Source organism: Rhinoderma darwinii, chromosome 1, assembly GCF_050947455.1.
Source record: "Rhinoderma darwinii isolate aRhiDar2 chromosome 1, aRhiDar2.hap1, whole genome shotgun sequence".
NCBI classification, from domain to species: domain Eukaryota; kingdom Metazoa; phylum Chordata; class Amphibia; order Anura; family Rhinodermatidae; genus Rhinoderma; species Rhinoderma darwinii.
In genome coordinates this window covers 618,657,032-618,665,271 of record NC_134687.1, presented here as the reverse complement: position 1 = coordinate 618,665,271, position 8,240 = coordinate 618,657,032, and positions in this window count along the sequence as shown.

The window sequence follows — 8,240 nt, the reverse complement described above, 5'->3', positions numbered from 1 at the left end:
GGATGCTGTATGGCGTTCCCTACAGGGGGACGACGCTGTATGGTGTTCGCTACAGGGGGGGGACGCTGTATGGCGTTCCCTACAGGGGGGGACATGCTGTATGGCGTTCCATACAGGGGGGGGACGCTGTATGGTGTTCCCTACAGAGCCCCCCTGTAGGGAACGCCATACAGACTCCCTGTAGGTAACGCCATACAGTCCCCCCTGTAGATAACGCCATACAGTCCCCCCTCTAGATAACGCCATACAGCCCCCCCTGTAGATAGCGCCATACAGCCCCCCCTGTAGATAGCGCCATACAGTTCCCCCTGTAGATAGCGCCATACAGCCCCCCTGTAGATAGCGCCATAGAGACCCCCCTGTAGATAGGGTCATACAGCCCCCCCCTGTAGGGAACGCCATACAGTCCCCCCCTGTAGGGAACGCCATATACCCCCCCCCCGTAGGGAACGCCATACAGTCCCCCCGTAGATAACGCCATACAGCCCCCCGTAGATAACGCCATACAGCCCCCCCCGTAGATAACGCCGTACAGCCCCCCATAGATAACGCCATACAGCCCCCCCGTAGATAACGCCATACAGCCCCCCCGTAGATAACGCCATACAGCCCCCTCTGTAGATAGCGCCATACAGCCCCCTCTGTAGATATCTACAAAGGGGGCTGTATGGTGTTATCAAAAGGGGGGTTTGTAAAAAAGGCACTATCTACAAGGGGGGGGTTGTGTGACACCCAGGGGAGGGGGGGCCCCAGTCAAAAGTTTGCTATGGGGCCCAGTCTTTCCTAGTTACGCCCCTGACTGTCACCGTGATGTTCTGTGATCATATACTGTCACTGTGGTGTTCTGTGATCATATACTGTCACTGTGGTGTTCTGTGATTATATACGGTCACTGTGGTGTCCTGTGATCATATACTGTCACCGTGGTGTTCTGTGATCATATAATGTCACTGTGGTGTCCTGTGATTATATGCTGTCACTGTGGTGTTCTGTGATCATATACTGTCACCGTGGTGTTCTGTGATTATATACTGTCACCATGGTGTTCTGTGATCATATACTGTCACCATGGTGTTCTGTGATCATATACTGTCACTGTGGTGTTCTGTGATTATATACGGTCACTGTGGTGTTCTGTGATCATATACTGTCACCGTGGTGTTCTGTGATCATATAATGTCACCGTGGTGTTCTGTGATCATATACTGTCACAGTGGTGTTCTGTGATCATATACTGTCAGTGTGGTGTCTTGTGATTATATAAGGTCACTGTGGTGTCTTGTGTTCAAATACTGTCCCCGTGGTGTCCTGTGATTATATACTGTCACTGTGGTGTCCTGTGATTATATACTGTCACCGTGGTGTTCTGTCATTGTATAAGGTCACCATGGTGTTCTGTGATCATATGCTGTCACCGTGATGTGTTGTGATTATATACTGTCACCGTGGTGTCCTGTGATTATATGCTGTCACTGTGGTGTCCTGTGATTATATGCTGTCACCGTGATGTACTGTGATCATATACTGTCACTGTGGTGTCCTGTGATTATATACTGTCACTGTGGTGTCCTGTGATTATATACTGTCACTGTGGTGTTCTGTCATTGTATAAGGTTACCATGGTGTTCTGTGATCATATACTGTCACCGTGATGTGTTGTGATCATATACTGTCACCGTGGTGTTCTATGATTATATACTGTCACGGTGTTGTGCTGTGATTATATACTGTCACTGTGGTGTCCTGTGTTCATATACTGTCACCATGGTGTCCTGTGATTATATACTGTCATTGTGGTGTCCTGTGATCATATACTGTCACCGTAATGTTCTGTGAACATATACTGTCACTGTGGTGTCCTGTGATTATATACTGTCACCGTGGTGTTCTGTGATCATATACTGTCACCGTGGTGTTCTGTGATTATATGCTGTCACCGTGGTGTTCTGTGATCATATACTGTCACTGTGGTGTTCTGTGATCATATACTGTCACTGTGGTGTCCTGTGATCATATACTGTCACTGTGGTGTTCTGTGATCATATACTGTCACCGTGGTGTTCTGTGATCATATACTGTCACCGTGATGTTCTGTGATCATATACTTTCACTGTGGTGTTCTGTGATTATATGCTGTCACCGTGGTGTTCTGTGATTATATACTATCACCGTGATGTACTGTGATCATATACTGTCACTGTGGTGTCCTGTGATCATATACTGTCACCGTGGTGTTCTGTGATCATATACTGTCACCGTGGTGTTCTGTGATGATATGCTGTCACCGTGGTGTTCTGTGATCATATACTGTCACAGTGGTGTTCTGTGATCATATACTGTCACCGTGGTGTTCTGTGATCATATACTGTCACTGTGGTGTCCTGTGATTATATACTGTCACCGTGGTGTTCTGTGATTATATACGGTCACTGTGGTGTCTTGTGTTCAAATACTGTCCCCGTGGTGTCCTGTGATTATATACTGTCACTATGGTGTCCTGTGATTATATACTGTCACCGTGGTGTCCTGTGATTGTATACTGTCACCGTGGTGTTCTGTCATTATATAAGGTCACCATGGTGTTCTGTGATCATATACTGTCACCGTGATGTGTTGTGATCATATACTGTCACCGTGGTGTTCTATGATAATATACTGTCACGGTGTAGTGCTGTGATTATATACTGTCACTGTGGTGTCCTGTGTTCATATACTGTCACCATGGTGTCCTGTGATTATATACTGTCATTGTGGTGTCCTGTGATCATATAATGTCACCGTAATGTTCTGTGAACATATACTGTCATTGTGGTGTCCTGTGATAATATACTGTCACCGTGGTGTCCTGTGATTATATACTGTCACCGTGGTGTTCTGTCATTATATGGGTCACCATGGTGTTCTGTGATCATATACTGTCACCGTGATGTCTTGTGATCATATACTGTCATTGTGGTGTTATATGAGTATATACTGTCAACGTGGTGTCCTGTGATTATATACTGTCACCGTGGTGTTCTGTGATCATATACTGTCACCATGGTATTCTGTGATCATATACTGTCACCGGGTTGTCCTGTGATTACATATGGTTACTATGGTGTCTTGTGATCATATACTGTCACCATGATGTGTTGTGATCATATACTGTCACCGTGGTGTTCTATGATTATATACTGTCACGGTGTTGTGCTGTGATTATATACTGTCACTGTGGTGTCCTGTGTTCATATACTGTCACCATGGGGTCCTGTGATTATATACTGTCACCGTGGTGTTCTCTGATCATATACTGTCACCATGGTATTCTGTGATCATATACTGTCACCGGGGTGTCCTGTGATTACATATGGTTACTATGGTGTCTTGTGATCATATACTGTCACCATGATGTGTTGTGATCATATACTGTCACCGTGGTGTTCTATGATTATATACTGTCACGGTGTTGTGCTGTGATTATATACTGTCACTGTGGTGTCCTGTGTTCATATACTGTCACCATGGGGTCCTGTGATTATATACTGTCATTGTGGTGTTCTGTGAACATATACTGTCACTGTGGTGTCCTGTGATTATATAATGTCACTGTGGTGTCCTGTGATCATATAATGTCACTGTGGTGTCCTGTGATTATATACTGTCACTGTGGTGTCCTGTGATCATATACTGTCACTGTGGTGTTCTGTGATCATATACTGTTACCATGGTGTTCTCTGATCATATACTGTCACCGTGGTGTCCTGTGATTATATACTGTCACCGTGGTTTCCTGTGATCATATACTGTCACATGGTGTTCTACGATTATATACTGTTACCGTGGTGTCCTGTGATTATATACTGTTACCGTGGTGTCCTGTGATCATATACTGTTACCGTGGTGTCCTGTGATCATATACTGTTACCGTGGTGTCCGGTGATTATATACCATCACCGTGGCATACTGTCCCTGTGGTGTCCTGTGATTATATGCTGTCACTGTGGTGTCCTGTGATCATATACTGTCACCGTGGTGTTCTGTGATCATATAATGTCACCGTGGTGTTCTGTGATCATATACTGTCACCATGGTGTTATATGATTATATACAGTCACCGTGGTGTACTGTGATCATATACTGTCCCTGTGGTGTCCCGTGATTATATACTGTCCCTGTGGTGTCCTGTGATTATATACAGTCACTGTGGTGTCCTGTGATCATATACTGTTAGCGTGGTGTCCGGTGATTATATACCATCACCGTGGCATACTGTCCCTGTGGTGTCCTGTGATTATATACAGTCACTGTGGTGTCCTGTGATTATATACTGTCATCGTGGTGTCCTGTTATTATATGCTGTCACTGTGGTGTCCTGTGATCATATACTGTCACCGTGGTGTTCTGTGATCATATACTATCACAGTGATGTTCTGTGATCATATAATGTCACTGTGGTGTCCTGTGATTATATACTGTCACTGTGGTGTCCTGTGATCATATACTGTCACTGTGGTGTCCTGTGATTATATACTGTCACTGTGGTGTCCTGTGTTCATATACTGTCACCATGGGGTCCTGTGATTATATACTGTCACCGTGGTGTTCTGTGATCATATACTGTCATCGTGGTGTTATATGAGTATATACTGTCAACGTGGTGTCCTGTGATCATATACTGTCACCATGGTGTCCTGTGATTATATACTGTCACCGTGGTGTTCTGTGATCATATACTGTCACCATGGTATTCTGTGATCATATACTGTCACCGGGTTGTCCTGTGATTACATATGGTTACTATGGTGTCTTGTGATCATATACTGTCACCATGATGTGTTGTGATCATATACTGTCACCGTGGTGTTCTATGATTATATACTGTCACGGTGTTGTGCTGTGATTATATACTGTCACTGTGGTGTCCTGTGTTCATATACTGTCACCATGGGGTCCTGTGATTATATACTGTCACCGTGGTGTTCTGTGATCATATACTGTCATCGTGGTGTTATATGAGTATATACTGTCAACGTGGTGTCCTGTGATCATATACTGTCACCATGGTGTCCTGTGATTATATACTGTCACCGTGGTGTTCTGTGATCATATACTGTCACCATGGTATTCTGTGATCATATACTGTCACCGGGGTGTCCTGTGATTACATATGGTTACTATGGTGTCTTGTGATCATATACTGTCACCATGATGTGTTGTGATCATATACTGTCACCGTGGTGTTCTATGATTATATACTGTCACGGTGTTGTGCTGTGATTATATACTGTCACTGTGGTGTCCTGTGTTCATATACTGTCACCATGGGGTCCTGTGATTATATACTGTCATTGTGGTGTTCTGTGAACATATACTGTCACTGTGGTGTCCTGTGATTATATACTGTCAACGTGGTGTCCTGTGATCATATACTGTCACCGTGATGTTCTGTGATCATATACTGTCACTGTGGTGTCTTGTGATCATATAATGTCACCATGGTGTTATATGATTATATGCAGTCACCGTGGTGTCCTGTGATTAAATACTGTCACCGTGGTGTCCTGTGATCATATACTGTCACATGGTGTTCTATGATTATATACTGTCACCGTGGTGTCCTGTGGTGATTATATACTGTTACCGTGGTGTCCTGTGATCATCTACTGTTACCGTGGTGTCCTGTGATCATATACTGTTACCGTGGTGTCCGGTGATTATATACCGTCACCATGGTATACTGTCCCTGTGGTGTCCTGTGATTATATACAGTCACTGTGGTGTCCTGTGATTATATACTGTCATCGTGGTGTTCTGTGATCATATACTGTCACCGTGGTGTCATGTGATTATATACTGTCACCGTGGTGTCCTGTGATTATATACTGTCACCGTGGTGTCCTGTGATCATATACTTTCACCGTGGTATTCTGTGATCATATACTGTCACGAGGGTATCCTGTGATCATATACTGTCACGGTGGTATCCTGTGATTATATACTGTCACCATGGTATCCTGTGATAATATACTGTCACCGTGATGTTCTGTGATCATATAATGTCACTGTGGTGTCCTGTGATTATATACTGTCACCGTGGTGTTCTGTGATCATATACTGTCACCGTGGTGTCCTGTGATCATATAATGTCACTGTGGTGTCCTGTGATCATATAATGTCACTGTGGTGTCCTGTGATTATATACTGCCACTGTGGTGTCCTGTGATCATATACTGTCACTGTGGTGTTCTGTGATCATATACTGTTACCATGGTGTTCTCTGATCATATACTGTCACCGTGGTGTCCTGTGATTATATACTGTCACCGTGGTTTCCTGTGATCATATACTGTCACATGGTGTTCTACGATTATATACTGTTACCGTGGTGTCCTGTGATTATATACTGTTACCGTGGTGTCCTGTGATCATATACTGTTACCGTGGTGTCCTGTGATCATATACTGTTACCGTGGTGTCCGGTGATTATATACCATCACCGTGGCATACTGTCCCTGTGGTGTCCTGTGATTATATACAGTCACTGTGGTGTCCTGTGATTATATACTGTCATCGTGGTGTCCTGTTATTATATGCTGTCACTGTGGTGTCCTGTGATCATATACTGTCACCGTGGTGTTCTGTGATCATATAATGTCACCGTGTTGTTCTGTGATCATATGCTGTCACCGTGATGTTCTGTGATCATATACTGTCACCATGGTGTTATATGATTATATACAGTCACCGTGGTGTACTGTGATCATATACTGTCCCTGTGGTGTCCCGTGATTATATACTGTCCCTGTGGTGTCCTGTGATTATATACAGTCACTGTGGTGTCCTGTGATCATATACTGTTAGCGTGGTGTCCGGTGATTATATACCATCACCGTGGCATACTGTCCCTGTGGTGTCCTGTGATTATATACAGTCACTGTGGTGTCCTGTGATTATATACTGTCATCGTGGTGTCCTGTGATTATATACTGTCACTGTGGTGTTCTGTGATCATATACTGTCACCGTGGTGTTCTGTGATCATATACTATCACAGTGATGTTCTGTGATCATATAATGTCACTGTGGTGTCCTGTGATCATATACTGTCACTGTGGTGTCCTGTGATTATATACTGTCACTGTGGTGTTCTGTGATCATATACTATCACCGTGATGTTCTGTGATCATATAGTGTCACTGTGGTGTCCTGTGATTATATACTGTCACTGTGGTGTTCTGTGATCATATACTGTCACCATGGTGTTATATGATTATATACAGTCACCGTGGTGTCCTGTGATCATATACTGTCCCTGTGGTGTCCTGTGATTATATACTGTCATCGTGGTGTTCTGTGATCATATACTGTCACCGTGGTGTCCTGTGATCATATACTTTCACCGTGGTATTCTGTGATCATATACTGTCACGGGGGTATCATGTGATCATATACAGTCACGGTGGTATCCTGTGATGATATACTGTCACCGTGATGTTCTGTGATCATATAATGTCACTGTGGTGTCCTGTGATTATATACTGTCACTGTGGTGTTCTGTGATCATATACTGTCACTGTGGTGTCCTGTGATCATATAATGTCACTGTGGTGTCCTGTGATTATATACTGTCACTGTGGTGTCCTGTGATCATATACTGTCACCATGGTGTTCTCTGATCATATACTGTCACCGTGGTGTCCTGTGATTATATACTGTCACCGTGGTGTCCTGTGATCATATACTGTCACCTTGGTATCCTGTGATCATATACTGTCACCGTGATGTTCTGTGATCATATAAAGTCACTGTGATGTTCTGTGATCATATAATGTCACTGTGGTGTCCTGTGATCATATACTGTCACCATGGTGTCCTGTGATTTTATACTGTCACCGTGGTGTTCTGTCATTATATAAGGTCACCATGGTGTTCTGTGATCATATACTGTCACCGTGATGTGTTGTGATCATATACTGTCACCGTGGTGTTCTATGATAATATACTGTCACGGTGTAGTGCTGTGATTATATACTGTCACTGTGGTGTCCTGTGATCATATAATGTCACTGTGGTGTCCTGTGATTATATACTGTCACTGTGGTGTCCTGTGATCATATACTGTCACCATGGTGTTCTCTGATCATATACTGTCACCGTGGTGTCCTGTGATTATATACTGTCACCATGGTGTTCTCTGATCATATACTGTCACCGTGGTGTTCTGTGATTATATACTGTCACTGTGGTGTTCTGTGATCA